At 40.7% G+C, this 9,769-nt stretch overlaps 1 pseudogene; it reads left to right on the top strand.

Annotated features, from left to right (window-relative positions):
* The first annotated feature begins 6,963 nt into the window (after nt 1-6,963).
* Nucleotides 6,964-9,362, top strand: LOC122125668 (annotated as a pseudogene).
* The last annotated feature ends 407 nt before the right edge of the window (nt 9,363-9,769 follow it).

The raw sequence follows: 9,769 nt of genomic DNA, 5'->3' as shown, positions 1-9,769 counted from the left end.
CAGCACCTCCATAGTCCCAGGCTTGTCTCACAGCCAGCACCCGAGAACAAAGCGACACACATCACCTTGCTGTTGGTCAGCTGTTTCATGTTCTTCTGTTGCTCCAACAACATCATGGACTTTTATTTTTACGCAGCAGTGAAAATTCCAAAACTGGAGGTGATCGTTTGTATTTTATCATCAGGCTACCTAGCCATGTCTCTTTTTTCCTTACGAAGAATAATAAATGTCTTTCCAAATGTACACTCTCTCTTTCATTGATGGAAAGTACTTGTTGTCATAAAGCATTCAATGGTTAATTAGACAGCCAGAATGTTTGCTCAAAAGCAGTGAAGTTCCTATACTGTACATGGGGAATAAAACTGTGTGTATAAATTGTGTGTATTGAGCACTTGAAGTCTTACTCAACTTCAGACATGCTGTAATTCTTAAAAGTTGAGGGAGTATGTTTTCCCAAACATTTGATATTTATATCCCCTGTTGTTGCTGTATTTGAGTTTGGTGCCATAGTATTGCATATACATTTATTTGAATTGTGGAAGGGAAGAGGAACAACAGAATGGTGAGATAAAGGACAAGGGCTGAGCCAATGCAACATCAATATACAGAAGACAATGAGTTGGAAATGATCTCTAAAAATTTTGGGGGATGAGGAGGTAGGAGGGAGGGGGATAGAAAGTAGGAGAAAAAGGAGGGAAAGTGTAACAAGTTTGTCAAAAATGTATTTATTACCTTACTGATGTAACTGTAACCCCACTGTACATTACCTTGAAAAAATATATGTGTTGTTTTTTTGTCATTGGTGGGACCTGAACTCTGGGCTTGGGTGCGGTCCCTCAGCTCTTCAACTCAAGGCTAGTGCTATAATACTTGAACCACAGGGCCACTTCTTGCTTATGTGGTGCTGACAAACCAAACTCTGGGCCTCATGCATGCAAGGCATGCACTCTACCACTAAGCCATCTTCCCTGTCCTTGACAATAATTTTTTTTAAGTTTTTTTTATTTTTTGTCATGTCATGGTTCTTCAATTCTGACTCTGGGCACTGTCCCTCAGCTCTTCAGCTCAAGGAGACCACTCTACCACTTGAGCCACAGCACTACTTCTGGTTATCTGGTGGTTAATTGGCGATTAGAGTCTTACAGCCTTTCCTACCTGGGCTGGCTTTGAACCTTGATCCTCAGATCACAGCCTCCTGGGTACCTAGGGTTACAGGCATGAGCCACCAGTGCCAAGCTCAAAAAAAAAAAGGCTCATATTGCTTAGTTGCTTAAGGTATTATTGGGGGCGGGCTGGAAATGTGGCTTAGTGGTAGAGTGCTTGCCTAGCATGCATGAAGCCCTGGGCTCAATTCCTCAGAACCACATACACAGAAAAAGCCAAAAGTGTTGCAGTGGCTCAAGAGGTAGAGTACTAGCCTTGAGCCAAAGAAGCTCAGGAACAAGCCAGGCGTCAGTGGCTCACGTCTGTAATCCTTCCTACTCAGGAGGCTGAGATCTAAGGATGGAAGTTCAAAGCCAGCCCAGGAAGAAAACTCATCTCCAATAAACCACTCAGAAAATCATAAGTGGAGCTGTGGCTCAAGTGGTAGAGTGCTTGCTGTGAACTAAAGAGCTTAGGAACAGTTTCCAGGCCCTGAGTTCAAGACCCAGAACTGCCCCCCCCCCAAACAAAAAAGATTATTGGTGGGATAAAAGAAATACATTTCCTGTACACTATAAAAATTAAAAATAATTTCTGTTTTTTAATACACACAGATAAACAGTGTATTTCTACCTTGCTTTCCCTTCCTAATAACAGTGATGTTTGTTATATGGAATGTTATTAAATCACTCTAAGAATGCTGGTTCTCCAATGACAGAGCAGCATCTAGCCACCAAGGAAACAGCATGTGGCCAAAGGACAGCCAGAGCCAGGCACAGGTGGTTCATGCCCATAATCCTAGCTAGTCAGAAGGAACCTCGGTTCTCAGGCACCCTGGGAAGAAAACTTAGTGAACCCTTACTTCAACTAATCACAGGAAAAGCCAGAAATAGTGCTATGGCTCAAGTGGTAGAGTGCTAGCCTTGAGCAAAAGAATCCCAGGAACAGTGCCCAGGCCCTGAGTTCAATCCCGAGGACAGGCAAAAAAAGTGGATCTTGCAGCCAATGACAAAGAACATTGTAGCCAGTGACAAAGCAGGAGGCAACCAATGACAATCAGGATGCAGTCGACGCAGAGATGTGTATACCCCATGACACATATTCTTCATCCTGTGATCTCCATGACTCTACTCTGAGACAAGCAGTGAGGCAAAGGCACAATCGAGATCAGTGTTCTGATTTAGACAACAAAGGGAACCTTCCAAGACAGGGCTGTGGAGAGAGTAAATCCCTGCAGGTCCCGTCATCCATCACCACTGGACTTTCTGGAGAAGTGTCATGAGGAAAAGATATGCTGTTCAGTCTGGAACCCACTGGACATTGGGTATTTTATGCTATTCTATTTTTGGGTCAGAGACCAGGACTGGAACTCAGTATCAAACGCTTTCGCACATTATCTGATGCTCCACAAATCCCCTATCCCACCCCTGGACACTCACCTAGTTTCAAGTCTACTCCCCCTGTTATCCTTCCTGTTCAAGGTCACTATACACAGTTGGCTCTCCTGACAGTATGTATTAATCTTTGATTATAATTTATACCTAAGTATTTACTTTTTTGTGTGTTTAGCCAATTTGCATCTTTGGAGTGAAATCCATTTGATTCTAATGTGTGATCTTTACATTTCCTTACTGTTTTCTATTTTACTTGACACTAACAGGTTCTTACTATGTTTTGATAGCAGAGAAATTCTGTTTTCATCACCTGAGTTCCCAAGAGTTTCCTCTCTGTTATGAAATTGTTGGAGTCACCTCTTTCTTAAGGGCTTGAGGGTTTTTGTTTGAGTTTCCTTTGTCGTTGTGCTGGGCTGAAAGGGAAGACCAAGTTTGTGTGCCTGAGCTTTTGCACATGACCTATATAATAAGTTTTAAATTTTATTTTATTTTAAAGATGTTGTACACAGGGGTTACGGTTACATGAGTAAGGTAATGAGTTAATTTCTTGTTGAGCATTGTTGTAATAATTATTTTAAATTATAGAAACTTAAAAAATAAAATAAACAGGTTGGGAATGTGGCTTAGTGGTAGAGTGCTTGCCTGGCATGCATGAAGCCCTGGGTTCCATTCCTCAGTACCACATACACAGAAAAAGCTGCAAGTGCCACTGTGGCTCAAGTAGTACAGCTCTAGCCTTGGGCATACAGAGGCTCAAGGACAGTGCCCAGGCCCTGAGTTCAAGACCTAGGACAGGCAAAAATCTTAAAAATAATAAAATAGTCTTTCCCATAACAAAAACCAAAGCCAGACAGATTCATAACTGAAGACCGACCAAGCTTTCAGAAGGAACAAACACCAATGCTTCTCAAACAAAAAGGGGACCACCTCCACAAGTATGTTACAATAAAAAGGGAAGAAAGATGACATTGAACAAGCGTCTTTGTGTTGTCATACTGATTTGTGGAAAGGCAATTCCTCTGTACAACTACTTAAAGATTAAAAAATAAAACTAAATAAAACAAATATGTACAAAACAAAAATACTTTACATAAAGAGATAAGATCTGAAATCAAACCTTAACATTAACTGCACCCCTCAAAAACACTTTTGAAAAAGAACAGAAGGAACATGATCATATCAATACATGCACAAAATACCTTTAACAAAATTCAACAAGACTTCATTTTTTTTTGTCGTCATGGGGCTGAACTCTAGGCCAGGGCACTGTCCCTCAGCTCATCAGCTCAAGGCTAGTGCCCTATGACTTGAGCCATAGTGCCACTTCCAGCATTTTCTTCTCATATAGTGCTGAGGAATCAAACACTAGGGCCTCATGCAGGTTAGGCAAGCACTCTACCACTGAGCCACCTTCCCAGCCCAGCAAGACTTCATTTAAAAAGCTCTGAAGAGATTAGGAAGACAGTGGGACATGCCCCAACTTCACAAAGCTTATGTATGATAAATATATAGTTCACACTGTCTGTTATAAATGGGGAAAATTGAAAGAAGTTTACATAAGGAAGGAAGGTGAGGAACTCAATGATCTCCATTATCTGATGCTATGAATATGGACTTGGTATTTCTGCCTCTATTTCACTGAGATTTTTGATGAGTACCAGGATTAAACTTGAAAAGTCTTGCAGAATTCAGCCAACAATCCCTTGTTCCTGGGCTTTTCCTTTTTGGAAAACTGCTGATTATTTCTTCAATCTCATTGCAAATTATGGCCTGTTTGACTGATTTAGAATTTTCTGGTTCAGCTTTAACAATTTGTATACATTTCTACTTGATTTTCCATCTTATTTGAGTATAGGTTTTGAAAGTATTCCCTCATAATCTTTTGGATTTCTTTGTTGTTGTTTTTTTTTTTGCAATGTTTCTATTAGCATTTCTAATTTTGTTAATTTGAGACTTGTCCTCACTGATTTCGGTAGTGGTCTGTTAACTGTATTGATTTTTTTTCAAATGTCACCTTTTGGTTTGTTGATTTTATGCAAGAGTTCAATTTTGCCAGTCCTGGGGCTTGTACTCAGGGCCTGAGGACTGTCCCTAAGCTTCTTTTGCTCAAGGCTAGCACTCTACCACTTGAGCCACAGCACCACTTCCCACTTTCTTTTTTTATGTGGTACTGAAGAATTGAATCCATGGTTTTATGCATGCTAGGCAAACACTCTACCACTAAGTGACATTCCCAGCCACTATGTACAGTCCTTTCAGTCTCTAGTTTATTTAGTTCTCCCTATTCTTTTTTTTATCATGGGGTCTAAACTCTTGTCCTGGGTGCTGTCCTTCAGCTCTTCAGCTCAAGATTGGGGCTCTATCACTTGAGCCACAATACCACTTTTGGCTTTTTTCTGCGTATATGGTGCTGAGAATCAAACCCAGGGCCTCATGCATGCAAGGCAAGCATTCTACCACTGAGCCACTTTCCCCGACCTGCTATTCTTTACTGTCTCTCTCCATCTGGGAGTTTGATGTTTGGTTTGTTCCTATTTTTTAAGCACTCTTAGTTGCATCATGAGGTTATTCATTTGTATTGTTTCTCTATTCTTTATTTGCACAATTTGTGTTATAACGTTTCCTCTCTATACTGCTTTTGTAGTATCCTTAGGGCCCCGTATGATATGTTTTCATGTTTATTGAATCATAATCCCTTTATGATTTCCTCTTTTATTTCTTCAGTGACCCACCTGTTGTTCATATGTGTGAGAGTTTTCTGCAGTGTTTTGTTATTGAGGAGTAGTTTAATTCCATTGTGATCAGACAGGATACCAAGAGTTATCTCCATCCTTTGATTTTGCTCAGGCTTGCTGTGTGTCCTAGGATATGGTCAGTATTGGAGATTGTTCCATGCACCACTGAGAATGTGAGTTGTGTGGTTGTTCGGTGAAATACTCTGCAGATGTCTACTTGGATACTGTGGTCATTTAATTCAGAATTTTCTTTTTTTAATTTTTAAAACTTTTCTTTATTTAATTAATTAATTTATTTTTATTCCTTTTTTATTGTGAACATACTGTACAGAGGGGTTACAATTATGTGGGCAAGATAATAAGTACATTTCTTATCAAGCATTGCAGCCTCCTCCTTTGTTTCCCCTTCCCATCCCTTCCTAGGCTCACCCCACCCCTCCACCCAATCCTCCCTCCCCCCCACCAAAATTGTAAAGTTCTTTTCAACATGACAACTTGTGCTTATCATTGTTGCAATGGGTCCACCAGTATACTTCAACGACTTGTTTTTCCCCTTCTCCTCCACAAACTATACCTACATCAAATATAGTGAAATCAGGGGTTATACTGTGGGGGAGGGACATACAAAGCAACAAAGAAAGCATCTTATAAATACATTAGAAACAATCCCATGAAAGAAAAAAAAACATTTGAATACATACCTTAGGGTTCATTCCTAACATCACCTTCTCTGACCTTTTCTGCTTGACTCATACATATACTAGATATTGCAAATAAGGGAAACCATGGAACCTATGTTTCTTTGGGCTTGGCTTACTTCACTTAATATAATTTTTTCCAAGTCTTTCCATTTCCTAACAAATGGGGCAATGTCATTCTTTCTGATGGAGGCATAAAATTACATTGTCTATATATACCACATTGTCTTGATCCATTCATCTGCCAAGCCCCAGGAATCGCAAAAACAAAAACAAAAACAAAAAAATCTGGCATATCTGCATTCAAACTGCACTTCAAGTGCTCAATACGCACGCAGTTTTTCTCCCAGGTACATTACTAGAATCTTCTCTGCTTTTGAACAAAGATTTTGGCTGTCCAATCAGCCACCGAATGCTTTCAGACAACTGGTAATTGTCATCATCAATGACAAGGAGGTGCTACATTGGAAAGAATTTTATTATACTGCATGAGGAAACAAGGGAACACAATTGGGCAGCATGATAAAATACAAATGATCATGTCCAACGTTGCCATTTTCTCTACTGTGTAAAAGGAAAAACATTCACAATGTTCTTGGAGCAACAGAAACACATGAAGCAGCTGACAAGGAGCAGGGTGATATGGATGGCTTTGGCTAGGCTAGGTAGCGATGGCTAGGTAGCGATGCTGGAACTGTAAAGGTACATGGCTCTCTTGGGGTGTTGAGAGAGGGGTGTCAACATGTGGAGGGAGTGGTGAGCATGGTTAAAAATATAAGGTCTCAGAATAAGAAGATGCCATGATCTATTTTCTTCTCTCTGTCAAGTATGACTATATGCATTGGAAAACCCAGAACCAACAACAGTAAAATGACTTTGGACTTTCAGAGCCTTAATGAACGGGACCTACATGAGCATATTGGCAACCCAGAAGAAGAGAAAACAAGGGAAAATCCACACTGAAGATTTAGATTTAAGCCACATGCACTGGGCATGGCTGGAGCTGATGGTGATGGCCTGAAATGCACTGAGGAGCGAGGTGGTACAGATGGAAAGCGCCTAGGTGACTCTGAAGAGGTACACCATCATCTTACAGCCCACAGCATCCAGAAAGTGCTAGACTCTGAAGGACACCATGATATCTGGCACCATTGTGAACATAGTGTTAGGCAAGTTGATCATAGTCAGATGCATCAAGATGGCATTGCTAGGCTTCTTTAGATGACATTCGAATAAAAACATGTATAGAACGTGGAGGGCAGGGAGTTCGCCACGACACCGATGTACAGCTGGGCTATGAGGAAAAGCCCCCATTTGATTCACCTGAGACCATCACTGATATTTTTTGTGATGGTTTGATATATAGAGCAGCCAGACCGTTGACACAGGAGAGCAAAATCAGTCCACTGGTTATGGATCCCTTCCAAACTGAGCTTCAAGGAGGATATGCAGAAGATGAAATTCTCTTTCAGGCCCAGGAGTGGCACTACTGGAACAAGATCCCAAGACTTCCTCAGGATCTTAGGGGACAGTAATGGCTGCGATTATGGCAATGTGTTGTTCATGATATACTTCCTAGTTCCTCAGTGAGGAGGAACTGTGGGCTTTTGTGACAAATTTGCCTGTTAAAAGGAGTTTTCTTTGTTCTTCAGATTGGTGTGTATGCCTGTGTGTGTGTGTGTGTGTGTGTGTGTGTGTGTGTGTGTGTTTGTGTCTGTGTGAAATCCTAGGGCTTGATCTCAGGGCCTAAGTATTATCCTTGAACGTTTTTTTCTGTTGTTCTGTAGTAATAGCTACATTTCCATCTTTATACTGGTTCTTGGAGATAAGTTTCACAGACTCTTCTGAATGGGCTGGCTTTGAATACTGATCTTCAAATCTCAACATTTTTTTTGTCAGTCCTGGGCTTGAAGTCTGGGTTTGGGTCCTGTCCCTCAGTCCTCAGCTCAAGGTGAATGCTCTAACACTTGAGCCACAGTAGCACTTCTGGCTTTCATGGTGGTTAATTGGAGATAAAAGACTCATGGTCTTTCCTGCCTGGGCTGGCTTTAAACAATGATCCTCAGATCTCAGCCTCCTGAGTAGCTAGGATGACAGGCGTGAGCCTCTAGTGCCCACATAGAGCCTCTCATTTTTGAAACACGTTTTGTCTCAAAGACAGGGTAAAGCTAAGGAACAAATCCCGAGTTCAAGATTCAGCACTAGAAACAAAATTTATAGCACCCTAGGAATGTTTTGAATGCAAAAGTTCATATGGTGAAATTCCAAATTTGGGGAAATTACTGGGTAACGAATCAAAATCTGCTTCAAAGGAAGAGTGTGCCAAATACACCAGAGGTAGAAAGGCATTTCCAGAGAGCCTTGCATTAACTCTGCTTTTATTTGAGCCTTGCCTTGATAGAAAATGCAATCAGAATAACACAACCAAAATGACAGGAGACAAATGTATTTCTAGAGGTAAAAGACAAAAACAAAATCGACACTAAGTCAATGTACAAATGAATCTCCCAATATGATAAAATACTAAGGCAACAGAACAGGAGATTAAGATTCAAACTAGGGACGTCCCAGCGTGCCCTCGTGGGCCAAGGAGAGCTAGCCCGGTGACTCACCTCGCCACCCCACCTCTTGGTGACCCCCGCGCTCCCTCATCTACATTCTTGCCACCTGGCTGGTGGGGACCACTGGGAAGGCCAGGACAAGGATGTCAAGGGTAATTGGGATGATGATGATAATGATGATGGTGATGATGATGATGATGATGATGATGATGATGTTGTAGAAGAGGAAACAAAAGAAGAAGCAGAAGTAAAACCAGAAATAAAAATTTCAAAAAGAAAGAAAAATAGAGGAGAAAATAAAAGAAAAAAGAAAGAAAACAGAAGAAAAGGCAAGAAGAAATTAAAAAGAGATGAGAAGAACCTGAAGAACCTCAATTTCTAACACCAGAAGAACAATTAGCAGATAAACTGCGGCTACAGAAACTACAGGAAGAGTCAGACCTTGTACTAGCAAAAGAAACATTTAGTGTGAATGATACAGTTTGTGGGATAGATGCTATGAACCCATCTTCAAGAGCTGATCTCACAGAATTCAGGAAGTTACTAAGAGATAAAATTACACAGGATGAAAAGTCATTCTATTATTCCAGGTTTTTGAAAGCCTTAGTTCAAGATGTGTGAATTTCGTTGGAAATTGATGACTTGGCAAAGATGACCAATTCATTGACTGTGCTTTTCGGTGAGAATACATAAGCAAGAAAAGCAAAGCAAAGCCAGAAAGAAGAAAGGCGTGGTTCCTGGAGGGTGTTGAAGGCCACCGGGGAAGATGATCTGGCAGATGATGGTGGTTGTGATGGAGGATAGATACAAGACTATGAAGACTTCATGTGACAGTTTCTCTCTCCTAGTGTCTTCTTTATGTTGCCCACAATCCCTTCAACATCTAGTACAACTTCTCTTCCTTTCACTTCTGCCAAATGGGACAAACAGAAATGCCTTATTTTTGGTGCTGGTTATTTAACTCCTTGACACTTAGGTGCTAATGTGCCAATGTGGGAACTTGTATATTGCTGCCCAGGGGTTAAAATTGGGAACTTAAGTTGCTACTAATCATAGTTTAAAAACAAAACAAACCTAATAATGTCACTGTTTCTGTTTAATCCCATGGCAGCAGTTACTAACTTGGAAACCAAGTTTGCAACATGATAAAAAATTGTGTGATATTTACCAGCACAGTTCATTAATACAGCTTTAACCATACCTTGTTGAAGGACTTCATACTTGTTAAGAAAAGCAGT

Source organism: Dipodomys spectabilis, unplaced genomic scaffold (assembly GCF_019054845.1).
Source record: "Dipodomys spectabilis isolate Male_0828 unplaced genomic scaffold, ASM1905484v1 ptg000266l, whole genome shotgun sequence".
Classification (NCBI taxonomy): domain Eukaryota; kingdom Metazoa; phylum Chordata; class Mammalia; order Rodentia; family Heteromyidae; genus Dipodomys; species Dipodomys spectabilis.
The sequence above is the reverse complement of the archived record's forward strand: the minus strand, read 5'-3'. Positions and strand labels throughout refer to the sequence as shown.